General features: G+C 35.6%; 1 pseudogene; it reads right to left on the bottom strand.

Annotated features, from left to right (window-relative positions):
* The window catches only part of LOC135323653 (gamma-2-syntrophin-like), a 112,774-nt pseudogene that overhangs the window by 42,955 nt on the left and 56,178 nt on the right, over positions 1-13,641 (bottom strand).

Raw genomic sequence — 13,641 nt, 5'->3', positions numbered from 1 at the left:
GCCATATAGAGCCACTAGCTATTAGAGAGGTGTTAAGCAAAAAGACTTTTATAAGAGAAAACACCTTCTCAGTGCCAACTGAAATGCAAAAAGCTAAATTTCTACTTTTTTAGAAGCTAAGGATTTCAGCAAAAGATACTTTAAGATTTTCAGTATCTGAATGTGGTATGTGAAACAGTCTGTCCTTTAGATTTATCTCAAAGTTATACGGTATTTCCTTAATAAAAGCCTAGATGGTTGTCTGACAGCAGCTGTTTTATCCAAAGTTTACTAACATGTTGTTACAGACAGATACACTTGATCAGCTTTATATCTTCCCAGGTCCTAACTCAGTCTTCCGCCCTGTTTCTACATATTTTGATGACTGCCTTCAAAGTTTCTTGTGTTTCTTACAGCATTTTCTAGTGGCTTATCTACATTACTCTATGGCTCTCTTGCTAGAATTTCTACTTCTATTTAGGCTTAAATTTTATGGATTATGGGTGGATATGAATGAAAATTCCTAACAAAGTACTCTCTGAATCTTTATCTCTTTGAAATTTAAGAAATGAAGGGCTTTAGTACTGTAGCTTTTATATACCCTCATATTTTCAAATAATGATCAAGTTGCTCATACAATTGGGTTATTAGCAGAAACTGTGGAGCTAAAAATAAATGAAGCTATTAAGCATAAACCTGGATTGCATTTTGTGTTTGTTTTAGCTGAACATTTTGCTTCCCATGCTGTAACTTTGCTTTATTTTGTATTAAACTTGGAGTAGTAGAGTAAGATAACTGAAGTGACATAGAGAGAGAGAAATTTTCTTACTAATTTGCCAGCAGAAGCAACTCCCAGCTGTATCCATCAGGTTTGTAATAATACATGCAGAGAAAAAGGAGAGGGGGGAGGTGGGACGGTTTTAGTATTGATCCGGTCTCTTTCTTACTCTGTTCTTCATGAAGTCATACAAATAGTTACACTGGCACTATGAAGAGGACAGAATAGGGTAAAACAAGCAGCTGAAGGAGAAACAAGAGAGTGGAATGCAGGTATGAGATAATTTAATTGGCTTTGCTGCAGGGAGAAAAGTCTGTGGAATTACAGTCTGTCACACTCAGCATGCTTTATTTGTATGGAAGTAACAGATCAAAGAAAGAGGTGGAAGAGTTTTGCTGGAAAACAGGAGCAGCTTGAATTACTGAAAGCTATATGCAATATCACTGTACTACTGTCGTCTCTTGAGTGCAGCATGTCTAGTAGGGCTGGTCACTGTGGTAGGCTGGAGAACAGGGTGTATGTGTACTTGTGAGCACGTGTTTTATAATTTCAGTGTAATTATGGTAAGGCATAATTCAAGTGAGATGCATTTCACCCAATTTAGCCATGTTAAATTCTATCGCCTAAGTATATGGATGAGAGGCAACAAACAGAAGTTAGAATGTGGCAAATTACAATCAGATATTAGATTTTTTTTTTTTTTTTTTTTTTTTTTTTGCCATGGGGGGCAATCAAATACTGACACAGGTGCCAGGATCAAAAACTGCCACAGTGCGCCTGTGGACTCTTCATCCTGGGAAGTGTCCAAGACTTGACAGCACAAGATGTCTGAGCAACATGATCCCAGTAGACCTGCAGTGAGCAGGGAGTTGGACTAGATGACCGCCAGGGCCCCTCCAACCTAAATTATTCTATGATTCGATAAGCAAGGCATGCTAAACTCAGGAACAACTTTGTTTTATCATAAGTAAATGCACAAGATAGGTGAGGTGAATCACTCTCTGGAGATATTTATTTCTCTCCATTGACTCCAACATGAGTCCAGGGATTAAGCACATTTGCAGATGAGCAACTATTAGATGTTACAGTCAGATGAGATCAATCTCACTTATTAAGTCCCAATCCCATAAAGATTTTAAGCATGTGAATAGTTCCACAGAACAGTTGGAATGTTGGTTTGCCTTACATTATCGACATGCAGAGCATAATCACATTAACTCAACTTAAAAAAATACAAGAAAATATCACTAAATATGAATTGAAAATGACAAAGAAAAAAGCAGACAAGATTGATTTCATTCATCTTATTGAATGAACTGGCAAAGTAAATACAAGCAAAGGTAAAAAAAAAGGAACCCTTCAGCTGTATTTTTAAGAAGTCTTAATGCAAGTATTTATATTTTCTTTTAGTCACTTGGATGATACAGAGGCATGTTATTTTCTAATTGGTCTTTCAGCACAATGGGAGTGTGTGGGAGATGTGAAAATTTTAAATAATAAGCCATCCTACTGCATTCCTTGTAGGAAGACTAGATTTATCTTAATGATGCCTTTACAGATGACTTGACAGGTCAATAGCTTCAATCTCTTATATATAACATATAGGTGTCTCTAGTTATTTCCTGACACATAAGATGGCTAACAAAATCTACATATAGATAACAATTATTGGACTGCCTTGCCATTGTAATGCTCGTTCATGTTCAGGTTCAATTTCCTCTCAGGCCCTGTAAGCCTTTCAGTAAGAGGACAGTCTACAGCCCACAACAACTGAATTGTATTCATCAGTGTCATGAATACAGAGAATATCAGGTACATTTTGTTCAAATTATACGCAAATGATTACTTCTTCAAGATTTTCAGCTCTCCACATGATTTAAATATATAGTTTATACGGCATATGAAATTCAGATGTGTTTGGGAGGGAAGAACAGATGTTCATGTGCATGACACACTTAGCAACGTTTCTTTGAAGTCTGCAAACTGTCTGGTTTCAGAAGGAAGACCAATATAGCTTGCTCTTATATTTTTATTATTATTATTACTATTAATAAGCTAACATAGTGCAAATCAGACTTTTTCCATAACACACCTCTGAAAACAGTCATTTCTTGAACAAATAGGTATTTTGAAAAACAAAAGCAATAAAGCTCAGTAATGAGCACTACAACTACTCACTTCAACATACTCAGCTCACTTGACTTATTTCTTTCCTACTTTGATGCCCAAGTTAGTGGAAAGCAAACAGGTCTGCCACTGAAACCCAAGGCTATTTATCCAGAGGCATTTATTGAAGACATCTGGGGGCAGAGTCTTGCTGAAATAATCCTAGTGGATTAGAATTTAGTATGTTGTCAGCAAGCAGAAGAAAAGGCAAAATAAGTCTCACCACCTCCAGAAAGAAAAAGAAGTAATAATTCTTTGAGCTCAGTGGTAATATTAATATGAACAATCTTCTGACAGTATTAATCTCTTTATTTTGGGGGGTGGGGATAGGAAGATTTCTTTTGCCTTTTCTTCTGCTTCCTAACAATTTGCCTTTCTGTGATCTAGGATTCTGTACTCTAAGGGATGCTATTTAGTAGAAGAAGCACAAATGAAGAGATGTGCAACATGTAACCATTGGGGATAAGGGGAAGTTCTTCCTGAATACATGGATTCTGAAAAGAATGAGGATGCTTCATTTTTGCTTGTGGCACACTTAATTGCAGTATAGATTTTAAAGCTAGAATTCAGCTAACCATTGTGAGGGTGAAGATTCAAAAAATAAGCCAGTTTACTTCTCTTGCTATGCTGCCGAACAAATTAAAGGCATGTATATGAGCTGTAAAGAGCATGTAAATACACTGCTCTACACTGCAAAGAAACAGCAATTTCCTTAATTTTCATGTCATTGATTTTTTGATACATTTTTAGACTACAAATATCTGGCATCCTAAAGGATGTCTAACTTCTGGCTTAGACATTCTTCTTCACTTGCTGCATAAGGAACAGGTACTAAAATGCTGAGAATCAGTACTCAGCGCTGATCTCTAATTCTGTGTGGCACAGTTCCTGTCTAGCTTTTCTTTCCTGCCTATATCTTGATTTTTCCCTGAGTTAGCAGCTCATTTTAGTCAAGGGTATGTCTGTCTCTCACTGTGGAGAGATCTGCAGAATGCCTAGCCACTTCTTGGATATCTCTTTGTTTCTATTCTGCTGAGCAGACTTTATTCTGTAGCCTGCATTTACTTGATTCCTGACAATTGATTTCCAAAATATCTTGCTGCTTGAACAGAACTGTGACAAACTTTAATCTTCCTTAAGGATCAAACTGCCCTGTTACAACATTTACAATCCCTGATGTCATCTCCCTGCACTTTGTACTGTTAGGTTGCATCCCATTTCCATTAGTTCCATCTTTTTATAAGAATATAGTGCTCCTTTTCTGTACCGATGATGCTGATTCTGTGTCACCAGTGAGCTTGATTAGTGTAGTTCTATGTTCTGCATCAACAGCAGCCAAGTTAGTTCTTAAGGCACTCTATTAATAGTATCTCTCCAAATCAATAGTTTCTTTTTCACTACAAATTACTCCCATCTTTTCCGTTTACCAGATGTTACTGTCTGCCATAGTTTCCTGCCCTACTGCCCCCTTTTCTTGAACTAGATTCCAGTTTGTCTGTGGTATTTTTCATTTACATACTCACTCTTTGCTCAATTCCTTCACCTTCCTTATCTCAAAATGGTTTGCTTAATTTCTTACTGTCCTATTTATTTACCTAATTAAAGGCATTTTGTTAACCCACTGAAGTGTTAAAATGGGAAATAGAAGACTTAAGAAAAATTATCTATCTTAAAAACCCAGTGAGCCAATTATAAAAACAAAACAAAACAAAAAACACAATACACTGCAATAATTATAATGACCAGAATATCAAGAAATAGAAAATAACACCAAAACCTAATTAAGCTGTTTTTGTAATCGGGATCATAGCTACACAGACTCATAGCCACTGTGCCTACGTTACTTCCAGTCCACACATTTCTTCAATTTAGCTTCCATCTGCTTCCAAATGAGTTTGGTTTTTTTTTTTTTTCAGACTCTAAACTCATAATGTTTGAGAGGTTATAGATACACAATATTCACTTCTTAAGGCTCTGGTCAATGCAGCAAATAAAGGTGACTATGTAGTACTGTCCATATCTGCTAAAAATACTAAAAATACTTATCTACACATTTTTCTAAATAAGGTTTTAGACATTCTCTAAGAAAACTGAAAGGCTACAGATTAATAGAACTATTTTCTCCCTCTTTTATATAATTACAAATTTGTGAACTGCATACTTTGGGTAAGAAAGACATTGATCTCAGTATTTCACTGCCAAACTTCTATTACAATTAGTGACCAACTCTATCCCTAATGTTTCCATCAACAAGTAGCAATTAACAGTATTCGCAAGAACAGAATTTTCACAGTATATATTACTGTAAAATTTACACAGAAAACAGGACATTTAAGACACTTATGGGTTGATGAGAACTTTAGGATGATAAAAGCAGTGGTGCCTTATTATAAAAACAAGCAAATAAAAAAGTTATTAATTTAGTAAGTTACCAAAAGGAGTACACCAATCTACATGCATTCAGATAAACTTCAATCATATCAACAATCCGAAATATACTAATTAGGGGTGACTTGGGTAGTTACTATTTCTTGCCCATACTCACACTCTCTGAAGACATAGCTGGAAAAATCCTGCACCGAGAAGAGAAGAGATCTACTACATTTCTTACCTTTTCTTTAGGTATCCTGGGACTGTTTTTCTTCTGTTTTTGTTTTGTAATGGGGCAAACACACTTCATGGACTTGCCCTTTGCAGTATTTCTGATTATTCCTCTTTGAGTATAAAAAAGGAAAGAAGTCCTTCCTATTCTCTCTGGTTTCCGTTAATACCTATGGTGCTAACAAAATCTAATATATGTGAAAAAAGGTACTCTTTGGCACTAAGTAAAAAGACTTAAGACTTCATGAGAAAAATCAAATGAAAAATTAAGTGAAATGAAAAGTCAAAGGTAAGTCCTTTTCCTTATAGTGAAGAATAGAATAACAATCAAACATACAGGTTTTCCTGGCCATCTGATGACATAAGAGCTAAAAGTATGCATTTTCGTGCCAAAGTTACTGGAAAGCTCAGAGGAAGTACCAAGCTATTTAAAATGTGTAGTTTAACCACAAAGGAAATGATATAACCTAATCTGATTAGCTTAGATTAGAACTGATCTAATATCACACTAAAGTTATATTATAGTCTAACAGACAACTCTAGCTTATAAAATGTTTCTAATCCAAAAAAGGGTCAAAGACATTCAGCAAGATGCTTACATGCTATACGCTGACATACTCAATATTTTTTAAAGGCAACAAAAAGATACCCTTCAGTAACATATCAGACTCTGTTTGACCTTATGACAAGCAATCTCTTTTTTGTTCATAAGGTTGTCTGAAGGCTGGAGATTATTTACAACACTGGAAAAGGAAAGCTGAAAATTATGATGGCCAAGGAAAGAAAAGTGAATGAGGTCATCCAAACTGGCTGGCAGCAGCTTTCCACATCAGAACAACAAGAATAGTTGGGCTTACACTGTACAAAACCACGTATTAAAACAAGCCACAGCAATTAAGCAATTGATTTTAATAACAAAAGAATGCTAAGTCTGCTGTGGCTATCTGCAAGAATCTCAGAGGTGAAAAAGACGGTTTTCCATTTGGGAAAGAAGGACTGAAGAATGCAGTGTGTGTTACATGGCTGAGTGGACAGACAGCAAGATACTCATACAGGCTTTAATAACCTTTCCCAAACCATAACATTTTGCATAGTTGCAAGTAAATTCCTAAAGCAAGCAGTACATAGACCATTCTGATACAGAGAATGATACAGATCACTCTTTCTAAGTTTAATTGATGTAAAGAGCAGGGAAAAAGGCCCTTCACACAGGTCACCCAGTAGAAGAGAAAGCACACAGCTGCGTATGTGATACTACAGAAAACAGTTCCAATAGTTCAATGATATGGACTTAAAAACAAGAGTGGCTGTTCCAGTGCCAGTGCACCTTCTTAAGATCAACTGAGATAATCCTATATATTATCCCAAGGATAATATATAAAGTAGTATATAAAAAGAAATATATAAAGAAGCATTACAGCAAAACAAAGCCATGACAGAGAACAGGAGGGATTCAGAAAGTAGCAAGGATGACATATAGATTCCTAAACTCATTTAATACTGAAAAAGTAGGCATGCTGTTTACCTAATGTATGCAGACAGACTCTAAATAAATATTCAGAGAATGGCAAAAAAAGCAAATTGGTCAGCTAGACCCATGATACATTCAAGGAAATTGGCACAGACTCATTCAAATGAATTTAGATTGATGGCTGAAATGTGAAAGGGAGTCAAGATATGCAGATATGGTTGAAAGAAGGGATTTTATCCAGACTGATGTTACCATTTATACTTATAGTTGTTTATAGGTTTCATTTCATGCAAGGCAGACATTTGATTATATAAAGTAAGTACTGAAGACAAATGCTGGAATTTATGCTTACACAAACATGGAGAAATGTAAAAGAAAGTAATATGTGGGATAATAGTAAGAATATAAGCATGTATTTCAGAGGAGGAGAGAATAGGTAAGAGCAGTCTGGTACCCCTCATGTAAGAATACAACATTGGTAAGAACATGGGACTGGCCTCATCAGCAATTACTCCCAAGGTGGTATTCCTTTAATGCTCACATGGATATTCCTGCAGGATTACCAAAAATAAAAAGCAGCAGGGTGCATATCAGTAGAAGTATCATGTGATAGTGATAGGCTCTAAGGAATGATTCCAACTTCCTGTATTGTTTAAAAGAAAAGGCAAAAGAACAGTAATAGTGGAATGCTGTATACAGAAAGTATATATTGGAGTCAGATGCATCACAAGAGACTGTATCTATCTGAGGCTGAAAGCACTAGAATTCTAATTCCTTACATGAAAAATACTTAGAAGGTGTTTTATTTCAAGGCAATCTCAAAATGCATATATTGCTGACATTTTCTGAATTGGAATCCATTCGGATTGCTCCAATTAATGGACAGAGTGCACAGAATAGGAGTGAAACTGCTTCTAACTAGCAGGGTAGTAACTGAACTCAGTCGTTTAAATGTTTTAATTTCTTTCCACTTATCCTTTAAGTGCAATAACATTGATCATTGGAGTTGATGCCTAAATATGCATGCAGAGATTTGTTCATTTAACCCACAGGAGAACTTCTAAGCCTTGTTGTGATATATTTATTTTGGAATGCATAGAGGCCTGTTATAGATTTGGAAGAATGACCATGTGAACTTCACAGCTGAAGGAGGGAGAAAGAAAGCGGTGGAGGAAGTGATGAGAGACTTAGCAAAGAATAGAATTAAGAGCTAGCACAAAGACTGGGGAAGAACCTAAAACTCTCCTGGACAGATTACTATTATTTGATTTGTGATGCTTTAACGCAAAGTCTGGGAGAGGAGCTGCCACCTGATTCAGGTGACAGTATACACTTTTGCTTTCACATCTTTTTGTTAGTCCAGCAAAATCAGCTCTTCTATCCTATTCCACAGATGCTTTATAAACCATTGCTTAGGTCTCTGAGATGCAAGATTTTATGATCGAAAATACTACTTTTTGTACCCTGTACTTTATAAAACTCTGTTACAGTCAATATGAGTTTCTATATGACAATGGTATGTAGCATAGTCACAAGAATTGTGAGATATCTCTTTTTTTTTAAAAAAAAGGTGTTAACTGACAATATCAAAACTTGGGAATATGGAATATAGGAGTATTCTCTTATAGAGCTATGGAGTGAAATGTAATACCTTAAAAACTAATTCAAGTAAAGCCAAGCTTAACCTCTGAACTATCTGCTGATGGTAACCGAACTCCCAAGATAAAATGGATTATGGAAACATATTTTATGGAGCTATGTTTACTATACTTTTTACTTTGTCATTGGTAATCACCAAGCATGCCATTAACCTCAAGGGAAGATGACCGGCATATATATATATCTTTTATGATAAAAACTAAAGATTTTCATAACACAAAGAATTCTTGCACAGCCAATGCTCCAGAGCAAAATATTAGGTCCAGCTAACTAACCCAGTGCTTCCCTTTTTAGATTACAAACCTTAATTTATCTGTTCCAGCTTTGTACCTCGAGATGTGAGCCATCGACAGTGGAACTGATAAGGTGTCTAGCCAGCGCTTCTCGTATTTTGGTTCATTAGCTATGGGTGAAGAAGGTGATGATGGAGCCTGTACAAAACAAATGAGAATCAGTAAGCACAGTCTATCAGACAATATAGTGCATAAAGCAAGAATATGCATTTCTGGCTGTGCTTGTGTTGGAAGTGAATAATATATAGCAATAGAACTATTCAAGAAACTCAGGATCTAGTAGAAAAATGTTAAAAAGTATTTGTGTAAAAAAGAACACTGGACATCTTGATACTATACTTGTGATTTGATTTCAGTATTTCAGTAATTTTAATTTTAGTATATATATGTAAAGACTACAGTAGTCATGCAGAATACTGGTTTCTTATTTACGCATTGTGACTTTTATCCATAGCATTATTTAATAACAGATTGCAAATCCTGAGTTTCATATTATCACTAACCATATACGGACTGATGAATTTAAAAATTTTATCTTTGAAGTTTTCCTCCAAGTATTTCTTCTAGTAAAGATTGCTGGCATTATTTAAGCAGTAAAAGATGTCCAGATCTCAGAACAGTGAAAATAAATATGTACCTGTATGACCTACTTAGTTCATGTTATGAGAACAAACAAAATAATATAACATTAAATTAAATGTGTGCAAATGCCATTGCAAATGAAGTTAGGGGAGTTAGACTGGACATACTGTCATTGATAAAAGGGTCTAGCCAAACCTAAAGTAGAGATTATATGGAGATTGTTCAGCCTCCTAATATATATTGCCTCTTATGTATCACACCTAATTATTTAATTAGTTCCTGAAGGCACCACAGAATGAAACATGATTAAAAGAAAGTATTTTTTAGATTGTTAAAGGTGTAACAGAACCACTAACACTAATATATATATGCAGTGGTATATATATGTATATATATGTAGTTTGTTCTTTATGACATAATGTCCAGAGGTTTACACCATTTGTAAAAACAGAGGTTTACACCAGTGAAAGTACAGAAATATGCCCAAATTTAGAAGGAAATGGTGGCAATTGGTTTTGGTTGCAATTCAATTGATTTGAAAATTGTGTTTACAGGCAAAAATCAATTAAATTAGAAACAGCTGAGTAACTGCTGGAATTCATTGTTCAGAATACCACTCAGGATTTATGATCATGATTATGTACTGCAAAATGGGAATTATTAAATGGGAACAATAGAACAGCAAGGAGCTTCTTACAGAGTGCATAAAAATGATAACTTGGAAAGTTTTCATTGGTACTTTTATCTCCTCACTATCATGACATCTGAGCATTGCACTCTTTTATAAAGATAGGAATACTATTTACAGAGAAGCAGCTGAGACAGATTCACAGACACAGCTATTAAGGTCAAAACTAGGCATCTATGTTCTCTAACTCTGAACCAAAATTACTTATCCCAGGTTGTAAAGAGAATTTTCTAGTACAGAATGTAGTTGAAAGCTGGCTATTTTAAAAAAAGGTCACAAATATGCACTGAGTAGTACGTACAAAAGCAGATAAACTGCAGGATGACCTGGCTTCAGCTCTGTTAAGCCCTGGTGTTCAAAGGCTATAAAATTTAACTCAAAATAAAGCATATTCTGAGAATTGTTTTATTTCTAGTTCTTTTTCTTGCTCATAAGGTTTTAGGGTTAACATTTTTTCCTAAAGCTCTTATAGTCAGCAAGGGCTGATCTTTCTATTTATTTCTTTAAATAAATCAGAATAGTGAGTTTCATATTCTAACAGGACCACTGAGAATTAGTGACTGAGGAACGCATTCTAGTAAATGAAAAATTCGTAATGAAACTGCCAGAATTGGTAATACTAAAATATCTCCTAGGCTTCAAACTGTTTGGGGAAAAGAATTTCATTTAGAGTATTTGCAAAGTACCTAGGAAAATCCAGCTTTCATCTGATTGAGATCTCCTGGTGTTGTTGCAGTATGAATATTTAATAATAAAGTTCATAGACTAATTCTAGTCCGTACAATTAGCCTCAAAAGGCTAAGGTGTCTCCAGAGCTTTGTATAAATTTTATAAGATCATAGTGAAGAATCTGTTGCATATTTTTGAATTCTGTACAAATGATTTTGTGACATAACCTCATGCAATCCGAAGTTGAAAATGATCAACGTAATTTAAAGTGCCTATCTGGAAACTGAAATGTCTAAGCATAAACCTGAAGGTAGTTTATTACAGTCAAACATAAATGCTTGAATACAATCACTGAATTTATATCCAGGAATCAGAAAGTAAAGAAGTACCACAATTTCTGAAGCATCCTCACCTATTTTTCCATTCCCCTCCACTCTCTAGATATGGATCATATCTAGATAATCTAAACTTAAAAGCCTGTCTGTAATGACAAGGAATAGGGAAAGGATACAAAGGGGTCAAGCTGGTGACATTCTCGAATGTCTACTTCGTACTAAAACATATTCTACTACCCAGTTTATGTTGAAGCACAGAGTAGAGACTGACCCCTCCTTCTTAAGAGAAAAAGAGGGCATACACATGGCCATAGGCCACCACGCAAAAAGTAAACTCTGTCATAGGACCAACACTTCATTTTGTTCAGCTTGTCCTGTAACCTATTACACTTCAATTTGACACTCATCCTTTGATTTTATCCCTTCAAAATTAGTGAACACATGGATAAACATAACAAACTGGGGAAGAATCAAGTCAACAGAACTTTTGCAAACAGAGGTCACGTCTCACAAATCTTTCAGAGTTGTCCAAAGCAGTCAACTAATATGAGAGAACCACTTGGTAAGGCACACTTGGACTTCCAAAAATCATTTGTCCCACACAAAGATTCTTAGCTAATTTGCTATGAAATAAGGCAAGATAAATACAGATAAATAATTACCTAAAATATAGCAAAATATAGCAAACAAAACACAGCAATTAATAACCATTTTTCACTGTGGAGGGGCATTATCAGGCTCCCACAGACAACTGTGGCCCAACCTATGCATATTGATGAATGAACTGGACAAGGTGGTGAATGCTGGACTGACCAAGTTTACTAAGCATAGCAAGTAATGAAGAACAATAAAAAGAAAATCAAAATGAAAATAAAGAATCTCATGATATTTAATATTTCTCCAGTCAAGAGATAAAATGACAGACAAAATTATTGTAAACAAATACTTGAGAAAAGACAACATTAACTTTCCATATGCTGTGGTAGGATATGAACAGGTGATTACTGCTCAGCAAAAAGATCTTGCTCTTGTGGGAAAAACAAATGTTGAAAGGTATGGAATGGCTTCCATGAAAATGAGTAAGTAAACAAAGATTCAGTAGACTAGAAAAGAAACTGCTGAGGGGGGTGTATGGCAAAGATTTATAAAGCCACAAAAAATGCAAAGAAAGTGACTAGGAAACAATAGTTCACTGAGTCTTTTAATATAAGAAGCAGAGATATCAAATAGAGGTAAAATGCAACAGGGTAAAAACAAAAAAAGGATGCATGTCTCCACATAACATAGAGCGAGGCTGTGAAACTTTCATCCACAAAGTTGTAGGTGCTGAAAGTTTATATGTGATCAAGGAATACAAATATATGGAATCAAAATCCAAATAGGGCTGCTAAATGCAAAGATACAAACTCCGGCTCAGGAAGTCTCTATGCCAGAAATCACTGGAGGTGTAGAGAATATGCCATAGAAATAACGCTATATATTTCCTCTGATCTTGTATTTTGTCAAGAGCATGTTTTGAGGACAAAGTCCAGTGTGCCGAGCTGGCTGTCCTTCAAGCCTTCTGTCTACTAAACAGCTGCTGCTCATGTTGCAACTCTCCACATCACCCTTCCAAAGCACTAAAAAAAATAGCTGTTTAGGGATCACCTCTGCAATCACATCTTTTATCCTCTGGTCCATTTCACACCTTTGACGTTCTGCTGAGACCACCAACAATGTTGCCAATTAATGTCAATTTGTTTGTAACACCTGTCCATTAGGAAATGGATTGAGCAGAAAAATCTCATTTTTGACAGAACACTGAACAAGAATCAGTTTGTAATGACACATAATCACTACCCACCTGGGACAGATGTGAGCGGCTGACCTGGAGGAGGGAACGATTCTGTATCCCATTAGCAATCACTGACCTATGAAGGACAATTTAGACGAGAGCTTTGTTGTTTTTTTAAACATATTCTATAACAACTCATTATGGGTCAACCAAGAAGTCTTTCCATAAGTAGAATAAAACATCCTCTGTTAAGTGGGAGCCTTAATTAGATATGTCTCTATAATCAACCTTCCACTATCAGAACATAGGAAGGGAGAAAACAGGATTGCAGCTGGCTGTGGCTGTCAACTTTTCATCTTGTTGTGATATACGATTTGCAGAGAGTGGGCAATCAGTTGTTTTACCTTGCTTTTTTTAAACTGCCACTGATTCTAAATCTCTACAGGGGAAATATCATGTTATTGGAGGAAAGTATTTCTGAATCTTCCCTAGTAATTTAATTTGCAATTTCTCTTACTGCTGCCCCTTGAAACAGTGATTTTCTAGGTTGACACAGTTTTGGGAGCAGAAAATACTCAGGGTCATGCTACTCAGCGTGCTTAAGCTTGCACTTAAATATGCTCTTTACTTCATTTCTGCATTCTTT

The sequence above is a fragment of the Dromaius novaehollandiae genome, chromosome 26 (genome assembly GCF_036370855.1).
Source record: "Dromaius novaehollandiae isolate bDroNov1 chromosome 26, bDroNov1.hap1, whole genome shotgun sequence".
Classification (NCBI taxonomy): Eukaryota; Metazoa; Chordata; class Aves; order Casuariiformes; family Dromaiidae; genus Dromaius; species Dromaius novaehollandiae.
The sequence above is the reverse complement of the archived record's forward strand: the minus strand, read 5'-3'. Positions and strand labels throughout refer to the sequence as shown.